This window comes from Anomaloglossus baeobatrachus, chromosome 3 (assembly GCF_048569485.1).
Source record: "Anomaloglossus baeobatrachus isolate aAnoBae1 chromosome 3, aAnoBae1.hap1, whole genome shotgun sequence".
Classification (NCBI taxonomy): Eukaryota; Metazoa; Chordata; class Amphibia; order Anura; family Aromobatidae; genus Anomaloglossus; species Anomaloglossus baeobatrachus.
The window spans coordinates 243,956,697-243,974,273 of NC_134355.1; positions in this window are offsets into that span (position 1 = coordinate 243,956,697).

A 17,577-nucleotide genomic window follows, 5' to 3' on the forward strand; every position below is an offset into this window, starting at 1 on the left:
TATAATAATAGCAAAAAATGCTGCCATTTAGTGGCATACAAGAAGTGGCTGTTGTACTCCATTAGTGTCCCACTGGTGCCAAGTCATTTCTAGCACCTCTGCATGACACTCTCCTGCTCTGTTTTTAATAAGCTATAATAATAGCAAAAAATGCTGCCATTTAGTGGCATACAAGAAGTGGCTGTTGTACTCCATTAGTGTCCCACTGGTGCCAAGCTATTTCTAGAACCTCTGCATGACACCCTACTGCTCTGTTTTTAATAAGCTATAATAATAGCAAAAAATGCTGCCATTTAGTGGCATACAAGAAGTGGCTGTTGTACTCCATTAGTGTCCCACTGGTGCCAAGCTATTTCTAGCACCTCTGCATGACACCCTCCTGCTCTGTTTTTAATAAGCTATAATAATAGCAAAACATGCTGCCATTTACTGGCATACAAGAAGTGGCTGTTGGACTTCCATTAGTGCCCCACTGGTGCCAAGCTATTTCTAGCACCTCTGCATGACACCCTCCTGCTCTGTTTTTAATAAGCTATAATAATAGCAAAAAATGCTGGTGAAAAGGTTTTAGCAAAGAAGAAACACAGCCTTTTTCTACCTGCACCGTTCTTTTGATACAAGACCGCACCAGCACCCACTGAAGAGGCATCAACCTCTAAGAGGAAGGGCTTATTCTCATCGGGTCTTTGAAGAACGGGAGCAGTTGAAAAGTGTCTTTTTACTGCCTCAAAAGCCTGAGATGTCTCAGTAGACCAGACTTTGGCACCTTTCTTAGTCAAGGCCACCAAAGGGGCCACCAAAGTAGAGAAATGGGGTATGAACTGCCTGTAATAATTTATGAATCCTAAGAAGCGTTGCACCGCCTTCAAGGAATGAGGTTCGGACCATTCCAGGACAGCAGAGAGCTTCGCAGGATCCATAGCCAGACCCTCTTGTGAGATAATGTAGCCCAAAAAAGGCAAGGATGACTGCTCGAATACACATTTTTTGAGTTTATCAAACAATGAGTGCTCCCTTAAACGGGAATGGACACGAACGACATCCTGACGATGAGTCTCCAGATCAGGAGAAAAAATCAGGATGTCGTCCAGATACACCACTACAGAGGATAACAGTAAATCCCTGAACACATTGTTTACAAAGTCCTGAAATATTGCGGGTGCATTACATAAACCAAAAGGCATGACGAGGTATTCATAGTGACCATCTCGGGTGTTAAAAGCGGTCTTCCATTCGTCACCCTCTCGAATTCGTACCAAGTTATACGCACCCCGCAGATCCAACTTCGTAAAAACTTGAGCTCCCCTCAGTCTGTCAAAGAGCTCCGAAATTAAAGGTAACGGGTATTTGTTCTTTATTGTGATTGCGTTGAGACCCCTGTAATCTATGCAGGGACGCAAATCACCCTCTTTCTTCCGAACAAAGAAAAACCCAGCTCCCGCGGGAGAGACAGACTTACGAATGAACCCCTTCTCTAAACTCTCTCTTATATAGGTCAACATGGCCTCCGACTCAGGTATCGACAGGGGGTAAACCCTGCCCTTAGGTGGAACCGAACCTGGGATAAGGTCTATGGCACAGTCATACGGCCTATGGGGTGGAAGAACCTCAGCACCCTGTTTGGAGAACACGTCAGCGAAATCCAAATAGGGTGTAGGTATGGGAGAGAGATCAGTTGATGCAACCGCAACAACCTTAGGTGGTAAGGGAAGACATCGGGACTGACATTTCGAACCCCAACTAATAATGCTGTCGGACTCCCAGTCAATATGAGGAGCATGAGTCCGAAGCCATGGGGGACCCAGAAGGACGTCGTCTATACCCTCAGGCAAAACAAGATAAGAAATCTCCTCTATGTGACCCTGAGACAGGGAAAGGCGCAAGGGAACTGTCCTCAATGTAATGGAGTCAGACAACAGAGTTCCATTAACAACACGGACAGGAATAGGTGCCTCTAACATGATAGAGGGAATATTGTGTCTCTTTACAAATTCTGAGGACACAAAAGTCCCGTCAGCTCCGGAATCCACAAAAGCCATAATAGGCCATGTATTCTCAGAGAATGAGAGCTGACCTGGGATACTATACTTAGAGGGTGCAGAAGACATCTCTAGTAACCCCCCTCTAATGGTTACTAGGCCTGGGAGTTTCCCTGACGACTAGAACACTTGTTGGCATAGTGCCCAGCCTGACGACATACGTAACATATAGGAGGACCAGACTTGCGTAGTCTGGAGGACGTATGACCTAACTCCATAGGAGTGGGAGATGTTTCAGATGCTGAGGAAGATGGTAGTGGACCCTCAACAACTGGAATAGCCCGATGCTTAGGGCGTGAGGAAGAGACCTCGAGTCTACGTTCCCTATGGTGTACGTCGATCCTCGTTGCTACTGTGATCAAGTCTTCCAGAGAAGCAGGGACCTCACGAGTAGCAAGAGCATCCTTAACGTAGCCTGTCAACCCTCTCCAGAAGATAGGAATCAACACCTTCTCTGGCCAATCTAGTTCTGCCACCAGAGTTCTAAAAGCAATGGCATAAGAACTAGTGGATAACGAACCCTGAGATAGATCTAAGAGTCTCAGGGCCGCATCATGGGTAACCTGCGGACCCATGAATACCGCCTTAAGAACATCAAGAAAGTCTTGATGTCTCAGAGTAACCACATCAGAGCGCTCCCATAGGGGAGTCACCCATTCTAAGGCTTTGTCCTGAAGTAAGGAGATGATAAAGCCTACTCTGGACCTCTCCGTAGAGAAGCGAGAAGAGTTGACCTCTAGGTGTATCTGACACTGACTAATGAAACCACGACATGATCTGGCATTGCCAGAATATCTGTTTGGCAGAGGAAGTCGAGGATCATGTGCAGATGTCACCATAGTCTGAGGTTTATCCTCTATTCTCTTGAGCCTTTACTGAAGTACTTGTATGTAACGGTGTAACTGCTGATATTCTGCCATAACTGCCAGACCCTTGGCTCAGTCCTAATGTTACGGGGGGCTGTCTGATAATAAAACCTAAAGGAGTAACAGACAGTCAGGGTCCACCGTGCAAAGACTCTGCTGCAGACTATGGCAGAGTGCAATACCTCTGTTAAACTCACAGAGGAGTATAATTAGTAAATAAGGAAATCCTCCCTTACTTGGAGGGTGTGTGGAATGGTCTCTGTTAATAATCACAGAGACAAAGGCAGTGAGTGTGAAATGGCACCTACCTAGGTCCGTTCCTTTAGTGGTGCCAGGAAACGGACAGCAGCGTAAGCCGCACAAAGCTCCTACCTGCGTTCGCTCCACTAGTGTGCGAGGACACGAACCACTAGATATGGCACCTGCCTAGGTCCGCTCTTCTAGTGGTGCAAAAGAGACGGACAGCAGCATAAGCCACACAAAGCTCCTACCTCTGTTCGCTCCCCTAGTGTGAGAGGATACAAACAACTGCCAAACGCAGTATAAGGAACGTTACCCTAGCGGCAACGTCCACCTACGAGTAGAATCACAAGGCCCAGCCAGACCATGTGCCTCAGGCACCTGCCTATGTCCGCTCCCCTAAGAGGTAAGGATACGGACTGCAGCCGAAGCTGTAAGGTATAAGAACGCTACCCTGCCGGTAGCGCTCACCTAGCATAGACAGAGAGATGCCTAGAGGGACGTGCACAGAGCGTCTACTCTCATGCATGAACCAAGAGGACTGAGCGCCGTGCGGCGTGCATCAGGGTCTTATATAGACTCTGTGCCTCATCCAAGATGGAGGACACAAGAGCCAATCCGCTGCCAGAACGACAGGAATGACGTCACGCTGGCCTATCACCGAGCAAAGCGTCACAAGCACATGGCCAGCGACCAATCGGCATAGAAGGTGTCAGAGACATGTGACCACGTGTCACAAGCACATGACCAGCAGCCAATTGGCTTAGAAGGTGTCAGAGACATGTGACCTCGTGTCAGCGATGATGTCACCCGCACATGTGCAATGGCTCCAAGATAGGACTTAGTCTCCAGCGCTTGCACATGTGCAGTAGCAAGAAATCTGGACATAGTCTCCAGTGCTCGCACATGTGCAGTAGCAAGAAATCTGGACATAGACTCCAGTGCCACAGCAACCGTAACAAAGTGGCTGTTGTACTTCCATTAGTGCCCCACTGGTGCCAAGCTATTTCAAGCACCTCTGCATGACACCCTCCTGCTCTGTTTTTAATAAGCTATAATAATAGCAAAAAATGCTGCCATTTAGTGGCATACAAGAAGTGGCTGTTGGACTTCCATTAGTGCCCCACTGGTGCCAAGCTATTTCTAGCACCTCTGCATGACACCCTCCTGCTCTGTTTTTAATAAGCTATAATAATAGCAAAAAATGCTGCCATTTAGTGGCATCCTAAAAGTGGCTGTTGGACTTCATTTTTGTCCGACTGGTGCAAAGCTATTTCTAGAACCTCTGCATGACACCCTCCTGCTCTGTTTTTAATAAGCTATAATAATAGCAAAAAATGCTGCCATTTAGTGGCATACAAGAAGTGGCTTTTGGACTTCCATTAGTGCCCCACTGGTGCCAAGCTATTTCTAGCACCTCTGCATGACACCCTTCTGCTCTGTTTTTAATAAGCTATAATAATAGCAAAAAATGCTGCCATTTAGTGGCATACAAGAAGTGGCTGTTGGACTAACATTTGTGTCCCACTATTGCAAATCTATTTCTAGCACCTCTGCATAGCACACTCAGACTCATTGTTATTAAGCCATTATACTAGCAAATACTGAGTAAACTTAGTGCCATCCTAAAAGTGGCTGTTGGACTTCCATTAGTGTCCCACTGGTGCAAATCTATTTGCAGCACCTCTGCATGACACCCTCATGCACATTTTGCTATGCTAATTTTATAGCAAACTCAGGGAATTCCTTGCTGCATTTGATCTTTCGGAGGGATAGAAAGTGAGGCTTCCCTTACTGTCCTGGTACCCACAGAACACGGCCACTGTACCCACCTGTCCACTTTTGCCACGCTATTTAATTTGCCCAAAGAGCTGACTCTTTTTCTGCCTTCCTAAAATTGTCTGTAATACTAAGTTAGTGTTCCTTTGCTGCCAAGCAAGGTACAACACATGTGCATTCTACACTCCTTTCCATTTCTGGAATGCAATTATTAAATGCAGGTAGTCCAGCCAAACTGTGACGAAGGTGCAGGTGTGGATATAATGTAGCCTGCATCCAATGTTGGTTTTCTCGATGTCTGACAGCTCAACAATACCATCTGTTTCCACTTCCAAAACAAGTGATGACCTGCCAATCACACTCCCTGTTGCGTGTAAAGGGGTGGAAGTTCAGTGTGAAAAACCATGTGAGACTGCTGTCCCCACAGTCACAGAGGATGAAGAGCACGCAGATGCACTTGATGGGGCAGGCGGTGGTTGCACAGGCACGCTAGGCCGCATTGTAGCACAGTGAAATTCACATTGCGACTTATGCTTCATTTTAAGTCGTGTAGAGGGTGGGCTCCCCAGTATGCAGCAAAACCAGGCAACAGGAAAAGGACTCTAGTCAGTTGGGTTGATAAATGATTGTTTAACTTTACCAAAACAAACAATAAGAACCATGCATATAATTTAAATAATTGAACAATCTATTCTGTTGCCTACTACCTGCTAATCCCTCTGCGTAGCAGTAAATCTGTGTTTGTGCGTGTGTGTGTGTGTGCGCGAACACGACTTACCAGTGGCGCATCACAAGAGCTTCCCAGTTATCTACCTAAACACATTACCCCCCCTGAATACCCTTGTTAGCTGAAGCCTCACAGATAAGGCAGATGATAACAGTGTGAATGCAAACCACACAGCTCTGCAACACAGTCATGGAAATCTTGAAAATCAACAGTCAATGCAAGCATGTGTCGCTGTCCCTCTATGATTTAAACTGTACGTGACAATTTGACAGTGCAGAGGCAGCAAGTCTTATTGTCTATAAATAGTCGGCCTACCCAGAACAGATATGTGTTTTGCTAATAAAACAAAGTGTTGCGTGCCCGCATTATTGTCTGGGCACAGCCTACCATACCCGGATACTGTGATGTCCAGTTGCCAGAAATACAGACTTTACGCTCCTCTCACGGTAAGCAGTATAGACAGCACCGTAAGAATGTTGGTCTGTGGCACAGGATGCTGCTCACTGGCGTTACGGTACTCCTCATCAAACTCCAAAATGACTCCCCTCACAATTGAACGAAGTGTTTCCGCGGTGGCTCCTTGCTGTAACACACACCTTTAGCTTTTCCTTCTGTTCATAGATAGCATCTCCAAGCCCACACCCGAAGAGCAATTTCTCCTCCACGTCTAAGGGTGGAGAGGCAGCTAGTGCGCATGCGTGTGCCGATTTACCCCAGCCGCAGCCTAACTACAGTGTTTCGCCTAGTGAGTATGCTCAGCCTGACTGTGCCATTCCTGAGGCTAAGTCTTCATTTCGGGATACAGCGCATGCTCCCACACTTAGTGCGAAAAGCCTTTTTGCACAGGTACTTGCATTCCGTGCCGGGTCTAAGTCCTGTTTTGTGCCTAGACACCATGCTAAAGCTGATAGTCTTTTTTCAGAGACTGTATTTCATGCTACTGAGCATGCTCAGGCACTTACTGCATCAGAGACTAGGTCCGGTAATGAACTCTTTGGCCCTGCCCCTGATGTGGGGGGCCCATATAGACCACAGGGCATCAGGTGTCCTGACGATGTGGCCAGGCCACTCCCAAATGGCTTGCAGAGGCCCGCCCCTATGACTTGTCACCTCATTATTGATGGTCAGACAATGACTGGTGAGGTGCTTGTGTCGTGGCAGCCATGAGTTTATTATTGAAGTTGCGGTTCCAAATAGGACGCTAGTTATGCCAATCATGACGTGTCACTCTGCTTTTGTCTCCAGGAGGTGCATTGTGGTCCACCCTGGTTTGGGGCGGACCCAGGTTATAAAACGGGCTGGAGCCAACAAGGAGGTGTGCAGTCTTCTATTATGCTCCGAAAGAGCACACCTCCATGTGTTGAACCCATTGCGGCTTTAGGCCAGAGGTAGGCAGGGATAGGGCGTCGATGCAGGCCGCCACCACAGTTGGTAACACACAACGGTTAAGACCAGCTCCTGTCCTACAAGTCCTGCTTGTGCAGCCCAGTGGCATTAACAGGCCTGCTGCTGCTGATGCGCCTGCTGTCCACAGGTGTGGCCCCAATGCACACGGTCAGCGTACTCAATGGCCCCTGTGATGTTAACAGGGAGTTACTGGGCTGGGTGGGCGTGTGGACCCTGTGACGCTAACAGGAATCCCAGTCTCCAGATCCGAGTGGCGTCTAACTCGGTTCAGGCTACTATTAGTTTCATAGCCACACAGCTCTGTATCCTCCACCAAACCTTCCAGTTGCCAACCTCTCCTTTTCCATCTGGGAGCACGGTGGACACTGACTGCTGATGGGGATATATACCTTTCTCTTTCTTTTCTTACTAATTTTCGTTATATAGCGGTAACATAGTATATACCACCTTATCCAAATCTGCCAGTCCCACCGTAACAGATGGTGTTTCTTCAGCAAATGTTACTTTTGCTTAACCACCAAACCCACGGACAAAAACTTTTTTCCCCTTTCATACACACCTGTTCCCCTTTCCACCAGCATCTGTCCTTTTTCAACTCATTTTGTATATGACCAATAGTGCAACTCTGCAGGGACACCGTACTCAATGCCATCTCAGCACAGCAGCCAGCCTTGGGTCCCTCAGATGTGGACAAGTAAAGGACCATTTCCTCCTATCCATGACAAAGCGTTGCGATTCACTCTGTGCAGCACTGGTGTTTAGTGGAAAAGCAGATCTAAGATTGCGTACCACCTTCTGCAGATACTGCTGTATACGTGCGTCCCTTTCTATGGCAGGAATTATTTTGCCAAATTTTGTCTTGTACCGGGGATCTAACAGTGTGGCAACCCAGTAGTTAGCATTACTTCGAATTCGTACAATCCGAGGGTCATGTTGTAGGTAGTGCAGCAAGAAGGCGCTCATGTGTCTTGTTCATCCAGGAGGACCAAGTCTTTGGTGTGTTGGTGGCAGAGAGGTGAGATTCGTGCCTCCTTCCTCTGCCCTCTCCCCCCAACCTCGCACAACCGAAATGTGAGCAAGCTCTTACTCATCTGCTGAGTCTTCCATGCCCATCGCCAGTTCGTCCTCCATTTCTTTATGGGCTCCTGCACCTTCCGCAACACTTTTTGCTGATACTATGCGCCCTTGATAATCCCTCTCCCCCACCATGACTGCCACCTAGGTGCCGCTGACCATCTGGACCTCGTAGATCTTGTTATCCCTTCCGCATATGACTCCTCCTGTACTTCCTCCCCTTCCTCTTGTCCCAACACCTGACTCCGAATAATGCTTACAGTGTGCTCCATCATGTGGATGACCAGAATTGTCACGCTGAGAATGGCATTGCCAGTGCTAAACATCTTCGTCGACATTTGTAAACTGTGTAGAAGGGTGCATAGGTCCTTGATCTGACACCACTCCAGCAGCGTGATCTGCACTACCTCTGGATCAAGTTAGGCCAGGCTATATGTCATAATGTATTGCAGCAGGGTTCGGCGGTGCTGCCACAAACGCTGCAACATGTGCAGATTCAAATTCCTGCGTGTTGGCACATCGCATTTCAGGCGTTTAACCACCAGACCTAAAGACTTCTGGAGCGACGAAAGTTGTTGAGCTGCTGTGTGCGAACAAAGGAAGTGAGCACATAGCGAGTGTACCCGCTGCACAAGGCCATGTAGGCCGGGATGGTGTTTTAAAAGGCATGTGTGTCACATTGTCACGGCGAAGGGCCGCACCCATGTTTGCATCATTGTCACACTCGGCCTTCCCTGGCTGCTAGTTGAGTGGAGACAACCATTGATGAAACTTGGTCTCCAGAGCTAACCGTCCACAACTTCTCAGCGGTGTGACTCACATTTCCCATACATTTCAAAGTAAACATTTGACCGCATGATGGCATTGAGCTCTTCTGCCAGCATAGTAAGGAGGAGGTGTGTGGTTTTCCTTGTGCGCAGTTACAAGGAAGGGTGCCCTGACTACACAGGGTTTGGGCCGAGGTGAAGGACCCACACGAGGTTGAGGAGGCAGAAGCAGTGTATTAACTTCTACATACAGAGGAAGGATTGATACAACTCGTGGGGACAGCAAGACTTGTACAGCAGACCCTTCTCCATCTCTCCCCATAGTAACCCATTGCCCAGTCAGCGACATGTAACGCCCCTGTCCATGCTTACTGGGCCAAGTATCTGTGGTGAAATGCACCCTGTCACACAGTTTCTCAAAGAAGCAGTGATGTTTGGTGCGACATGCTGGTGTAGCGCGTGCACGCCTTTGTTGGAGAAGGAGTGGCGCCTGGGCATCGGCTCTTGGGGCACTGCGATGGGCAAAAGGTCTCGAAAATCCTCGGTTAAAAAGGTTGGAACGGAAGCATTTTGGTAGCCAACAGTTTGCAGATGCTGAAAGTCAAGCTCTAAGCCATGTCATGCCCTTCTAAAAGCATGTAAAACACAGCAAGGGGACTCCAACCACCGTCTCCCTCGTTTCCACTAATTGGGCCACACACACCCCACTTGACTGGCATCAGTTGACCCCCATTTTCAAGATGAAAAAGATGCTTTGCATGAAGCACTCTCAATAATTTGCGTGCCTTTCACCTCCCCTGGATGACCCAGGGGAAGAAAAGTCCTCTGAGAGCCATGACTTGTTCATCTTGGTTCTATTTTCAAAAGCGAGGGGACTCCAACCACAGTCTCCCTCGTTTCCACTAATTGGGCCACACACACCCCACTTGACTGGCATCAGTTGACCCCCATTTTCAAGATGAAAAAGTTGCTTTGCATGAAGCACTCTCAAAAATATGCGTGCCTTTCACCTCCCCTGGATGACCCAGGGGAAGAAAAGTCCTTTGAGAGCCATGACTTGTTCATCTTGGTTCTTTTTTCAAAAGCGAGGGGACTCCAACCACAGTCTCCATCGTTTCCACTAATTGGGCCACACACACCCCACTTGACTGGCATCAGTTGACCCCCATTTCCAAGATGAAAAAGATGCTTTGCATGAAGCACTCTCAAAAATACGCGTGCCTTTCACCTCCCCTGGATGACCCAGGGGAAGAAAAGTCCTCTGAGAGCCATGACTTGTTCATCTTGGTTCTTTTTTCAAAAGCGAGGGGACTCCAACCACAGTCTCCCTCGTTTCCACTAATTGGGCCACACACACCCCACTTGACTGGCATCAGTTGACCCCCATTTTCAAGATGAAAAAGATGCTTTGCATGAAGCACTCTCAAAATTACGCGTGCCTTTCACCTCCCCTGGATAACCCAGGGGAAGAAAAGTCCTCTGAGAGCCATGACTTGTTCATCTTGGTTCTTTTTTCAAAAGCGAGGGGACTCCAACCACAGTCTCCCTCGTTTCCACTAATTGGGCCACACACACCCCACTTGACTGGCATCAGTTGACCCCCATTTTTAAGATGAAAAAGATGCTTTGCATGAAGCACTCTCAAAAATATGCGTGCCTTTCACCTCCCCTGGATGACCCAGGGGAAGAAAAGTCCTCTGAGAGCCATGACTTGTTCATCTTGTTCTTTTTTCAAAAGCGAGGGGACTCCAACCACAGTCTCCCTCGTTTCCATTAATTGGGCCACACACACCCCACTTGACTGGCATCAGTTGACCCCATTTTCAAGATGAAAAAGATCCTTTGCATGAAGCACTCTCAAAAATACGCGTGCCTTTCGCCTCCCCTGGCTGAGCCAGGGGAAGAAAAGTCCTCTGAGAACCATGACTTGTTCATCTTGGTGAACGTTAGTCTGTCCACATTGTCAGTGGACAGATGCGTGTGCTTAGCTGTCAGCACACCCCCAGCAGCACTGAGGACACGTTCCGAGAAAACGCTGGCTACGGGACACAACAAGATCCCCAAGGCGTTCGTGGTGAGCTCAGGCAATTTATCCAGATTGGAAGCCTAAAATGAGCAGGGCTCAAGTTGCACAGTAATGGCATGGACGTTCCCTTGCATATACCCATATCTGTGTCTCCTCCTCTTTTTCCTTGTCCAGCTCCTTTGTTTCCGCATGAGTATATGTCCTTGTCACTTTCCCATGTGTTTGTGTTGTGTTGTGAGTTGTTTGTCACCTTTTGGACACCTTTGAGGGTGTTTTCTAGGTGTTTTTATGTGTTTGTGATTGCCTTCCATTGTTTCCTATGCGGTTCGAGTTCGGTTCGTCGAACGTTCGGAACCCCTGCTCGACGAACCGAACTCAAGCCGAACCACGGCCGGTTCGCTCATCTCTAATAGTGAGTCTCTGATGTGCCTAAACAGTGGGAATCCCTCAAAAGTGACCTTATTTTGGAAAGTACACCTAGACCTCTGAAGAAGTTTATATAAACATTTAATGAACAGTTTAAACCATCTGGTGCTTCACAGAATTTTATAACATTGAGCCATGAAAATAAAAAATATATATTTTTACCACAAAATTGTTACCTCAAGCAGATAGCTTTCTTTACTTGGGTAACAAGAAAAAATTCCAGATATAATTTATTGTGTGATTTCTCCTGAGTATGCTGATATCCTATATGTGGTGGAAATCAACTGTTTGGGTGCATGGCAGGGCTTGAAAGAGAAGGAGCTCCTTTTTGACTAAAAATCATTGAGACACCATGTTGCATTTGGAGAGCCCATGATTTGCCTAAAGAGTGGAGATCCCCCATGAGCGATCTATTTTGGAAGCTAGACCTCTCAAGGAATTTATCTAGAAGGTTGTGAGCACCTGGTACGCCCAGGTACTTCATGGAATTTTTTAACATTGAGCCATGAAAATAATACAGTACATTTTTAACCTCAACAATGTTAGTTTAGGCTAAGTTCACATTTCCGCTAAAATCTATCAGTCACAATCCGCTGCTCTTGTAAACAGCGGAATCCGTTTAGCGGATTCCGCTGCTCCCATAGACTTGTATGAGCAGCGGATTGTGACTGATGATGCTGCGTTGCACCCTCCGCCCGACTGATCAGTCGTGGAACGACTGACCGCCGGGCGGGAGGAACGCAGCATGTAACGTTTTTTGAGCAGCGAGATCCGTCGGATTTCGCTGCGCATGCTCTCTGGCTCCCTGCACACGTCACCAGCTTTGGTTGGTTACCCGATATTTACCCTGGTTACGGTGCAAGGAGCCAGCGCTAAGCGGTGTAGGCCCGTAACCAAGGTAAATATCGGGTAACCAAGGTAAACATCGGGTGCTTTGCTGTTACCCGATATTTAGGCTGGTTACGTGTGCAGGGAGGCCGACACTTCCCCGCTCGGCCCCGCCCCCTCCCGCACTCCGCACATGTATGTACACACACACACACACCTGTCCCCAGCCATGCAGACAAGCACTGACACCCTCGTCTGGCCCCGCCCCCTGCTCGGCTCCGCCCCCTCCCGCACTTTGCATGTGCACACACACACATACATACATACATACATGCACATACACACACTCACTCACACATACACTCACCTGTCCCCAGCCATGCAGACCGCAGCACTTCCACTGACATCCTCAGCGCCTGGCCCCGCCCCCCGCTCGGCTCCGCCCCCTCCTGCACTTTGCATGTGCACACACATACATACATACATACATACATACATACATGCACATACACACACTCACTCACTCACAGATACACTCACCTGTCCCCAGCCATGCAGACCGCAGCACTTCCACTGACATCCTCAGCGCCTGGCCCCGCCCCCCGCTCGGCTCCGCCCCCTCCCGCACTTTGCATGTGCACACACATACATACATACATACATACATACATACATACATACATACATGCACATACACACACTCACTCACTCACAGATACACTCACCTGTCCCCAGCCATGCAGACCGCAGCACTTCCACTGACATCCTCAGCGCCTGGCCCCGCCCCCCGCTCGGCTCCGCCCCCTCTCGCACTTTGCATGTGCACACACATACATACATACATACATACATACATACATACATGCACATACACACACTCACTCACTCACAGATACACTCACCTGTCCCCAGCCATGCAGACCGCAGCACTTCCACTGACATCCTCAGCGCCTGGCCCCGCCCCCCGCTCGGCTCTGCCCCAGAACTCCGCCCCCCGCACACAACGGAATCCGACAAAGAATTCTGTTCTTTGTCATCCGTTGTACAGCGTTGAACAGCGCATCAGTCACATGCGTCAAGCGACGCATGTGACTGATACAAATCAACGGAAATGTGAACTTAGCCTTAACCCTACATTTTTCAAATTCAGTATTGTAACAGGAGATAAGCGATTATACAATTTATTGTGCAATTTCTCCTGAATACAATACCCCATATATGGTCAAAAACTACTTTTGAGACACAGTACAAAGTGAAGAAGGGAAGGAGGGCAATATTTGATTTCAGATTTAGTTGAAGGGTTTACAGGTGCAATATCACATTGACAGAGCCCCTGAGGTGCGAAACCAGCATAATCCTCGTACATGTGACCCCATTTTACAAACTGCACCCATCAAGGATGTCATATAGTGGTGCAGTGACATAATGACACTACAGGTGTCACAAAATGTTATACTATTGGGCAGTGAACAAAAAAATAATTACATTTTTACCACTAAAATGTTGTTTTCACCCCATATTTCCAATACTCACAAGGAGAATAGGTAAATAAAAAGGCCCCATAATGTGTTACACAATTTCTCCTGAACGTGGTAATACCCCATATATGACTGTACAGTACTCCTTGGCTGCACCGCTGTGGACAAAAAGAGTGCCATTTGATTTTTGGAGCACAGATTTTCCTAGAATAGCTTGCAGACCCCATTTGCAGAATCCCCAAGTGCCAGAACCGAAGACATCCCTTCAAGTGACGAAATTTTGCAAATTACACCCCACTGGAAATTCATCTATGGGTGTAGTGACAATTTAGTCTCTGGAAAAGAAGCATGGTGTCAAACGAAGTGTATGTTGCAAAACTAAGAATTGCAAATAAGTAATTCTTGTGCACAGTACATTGTAGTGCCTGTATATTGTGCCCAGCTCATGCTTCTGGAAACCTGCATCCCGTACAGTAAGGCTATGTGTGCACGGTGCGTTTTTCGCGATGTTTTTTGGGTGTGTTTTTGGTCTTAAAACTGCATGTCTTTGCTTTCCCAGCAATGTCTATGAATTTTCCTTTTGGCAGTCCGCACTCCGCACAGTGCAGTTTTGCTTTAGGTGCATTTTTGTGGTGACCACAAAGATGCAACATGTCAATTCTTTCTGCATTTTTGCCCATACAATGGACTGGAAAAAGCGCAGCAACAAAAATGCGGCAAAAATGCTGTAAAAACGCACAAAAACGCTTGTGTTTTTTTCTGCATTTTTTTACCGCTGGTGCTTTTTCTGAATTTTTTAGTGGCCAAAAGCGCACAAAAATGCTGCATGCTTGTGGTCACAAAAAAAGGCAACGTGCGCACATAGCCTTAGGCGGCCTCTTCTCACTATAATAATGCCAAACAAGTGAATGCTAACTGTGGTTTAGGCACATTGTGGGGCTCAAAAGAAAGGTGGGTATTTGGATTTGGGAGAGCAGATTTTGCTGGATTTCTTTCTTGAGAAGTGGAAGCCATTGCGTTTTTCCAGAGCCTTCGTACTACCACTATTGTAGAAGTCACCTACATTTTCATTAAAGGCCCCGTTAAACGCAACGACGGATCTAACGATATATTGCCGGGGTCACGGATTCCGTGACACACATCCGGCAGCGTTAGCGACATCATTGCATGTGACAGCAAGGAACAACCGTTAACGATGGAAAATACTCACCTTATCGTGAATCGTTGACACGTTGTTCCTTTTTAAAAAGATCATTGCTTGTTGCAGGACGGAGGTTGTTCATCGTTCCTGAGGCAGCACACATCGGTACGTGTGACATCTCGGGAACGACGAACTGCAGCTTACCTGCGGCCGCCGGCAATGCGGAAGGAAGGAGGTGGGCAGGATGTTACGTCCCGCTCATCTCCGCCCCTGTGTTTCTTTTGGGCGGCCGCTTAGTGACGACACTGTGACGCCGCATGACACGCCCCCTTAGAAAGGAGGTGGTATGCCGTCAACAGCGACGTCGCTAAGCAGGTAAGTCCGTGTGACGGCTCCATACAATTTTGTGCGCCATTGGCAGCGATTTGCCCTTGATGCACAAACAACGGGGGCAGGTGCTTTCACCAGTGATATCGTTAGCGATATCGCTGCGTATAACACCCCCTTAACAGATAACGGACCTGAGTGTGGACATGTGCTTTTGGGGGTTGAGTTGATTATGATTTGGTGGTGGTTTTGATACAGAGCATTTTCTATCAGTTTACAATTATCAAATTATTATTGAAATATATATGATTCAGGTAAAACACACAATGGATTTATTCTCTAATGAGGCAGCAGAGTTACCCCGGAATCTGTTTGGCCTTTGTTCATCTGTGTCTGTCTTTTCAAAGGTGAACAAAACTGTTGTCGACCGCACTTTTCCGCACATTTAAAAAGAGCTGTAATAAAATGGACACTGCAAGACCACAGGCCAAACTTAAGGTCAAAGTGATTCCCTCTACTCATTACCATGAATTTCGTCTGCATCACCTTTTTAATTTAGGGTATCTGCCCACGATTCGCACACACTGTGTCCTGTACGCAGCATGTCTTCTCCTGCGAAGACGCAAGTGGAGACCACAGGAGACCTCAGCTGCCCGTGCATTTGATAAGGGTTTTTGGGCACTGTGGACCCTCGCTCTGTGTTCCCCGAGGAGAATACTCACGTCTTCGTAAGCATAATTTGACATGCGGAATTTAGGGAAGCCGCTCCATATGTCAGTTTACACTGCGGAGAAAGTTTTCTAAAAATCTAAAATTTTCTAAAAATCCCATTGATTGTGCTTGTGTGATGCCCTGGACACCCCAGGGGTCACAGGTCATTACACACACCACATACACCCCCACCCCAGTAAGGTATCATCAGTCAACCAAAAGACCTGATTGCCTCCCTCAGAGTCAGACAGGCACACCAGGTGTGCGGAGTCAGGTGGATAGACACACCCCCCGAGGAGTCTGCTGGCCTGAGGCAGGAAAACACAAGGAGATTGAGTTTTGGGAGCACGGAGAGAGGAGTGAAAGGAGTCAAATCTGGTTGGGGCCTAGGACCCCAGATCAGTCAGGCAGGCAGATGGTAGTGGCCGCCTGCAGGAGACCGGGAATACGACCAGTGGAACCGTAGGGACTGGGCCAGGGTAGTGGCCCGCCGTAACCGAACCGGGGTGCTAACTGGATACCGGAGGACCAGACAAGGTACTCAGACCCTGAACTAGGCTATAAGCCACCACCATAGTCAAATCAACTGATTGCGGTCTGGACCTCAGGGGTTCATTCCCACCTAAGTCCCGATTGAAGGCAACAGCCCAACCCGTCCGGATAGTAGCTACCGCCAGAAGCCAGAAATCCAAGGGCCAGCGTCTGTGGGAGAAACGGGTTACCAGTGCCCAGGCACGGTAGCCAAGATCACATACAGGTGCAGGAGAAAGACGGACATTACCAACCTATCTGGAGAAACTGCAGCCGGCTGCGGGCCCCGTTCGTCACCCCGTTTGGTTTACCAGTGACTCTGTGTGGTTTAATTGTGAGTACATCAGTGCCATCAGGCACCACACCGCGCTGCACCGCAACACTGCCCCTGCACCCCGGCCTTCACTACCGGGCCCTGGGACCAACATCCCCTACCCACGGAGGGGTCAACACCTAGTTGCGCCCCTACACCGCTCCCGGGATTCCCCGTACCTTTACCGCAGCGGTGGTGTCCACCATCACCCCAACCCGTGGGTGGCGTCACGAACTTTACAACACAACCACCCCACAACCGCTGCATGCACCTCCACAACACCCTTCCAGAGTGACGTGACCCCCGGGTCCGGAGGCGCTCGAGCCACCGACACACACGAGCCCGGACCAGAGCAGCTTGGCGGTCGCAGCCGAGGCCGCGGGGCGGTGCACATCGACTCTTCTGGCGTCACGAACAGGATAGAACCAGTCTACTTACCAGTAGAAGTGCGCCTTGTATTTCCCGTCAGCGGCGCCCCGCCGAAAAATCTGAAGATCCGCCATCTTGGGCGCGAAAGTTTCCCACTCGAGTCGTCTTTCCCGAGCAGTGAAGGCGAGAAAGTGAAGCCCCGTCCCCAAAGAGAAAAGTGCTGTAGAAAAACCAAGGGGGAGCGGGTGAAGAATGGCGACATGTAACTAGCGCTGCGGAGCTCAGGGACGCCAGGACTCTGCCGAAACACGTTCCTGGACACCAACGCGGAAGGATGTGTTGGAAGATCCAGGCCCAAGTCCACTTCATGCTGGCAAAGTGGACGTCGGGGATGAAGGGCCTGGCTGCAGCTGTCCGGGCGCGCGAAGTGGAGATAATCTCGGAGGAGCAGGTAAGCAGTGACCCACGCCCCTATGTCCCCCAGTGATCGGCCGCTGCAGCTGAGGGACCCGGCTTGCTCCCGCTCGC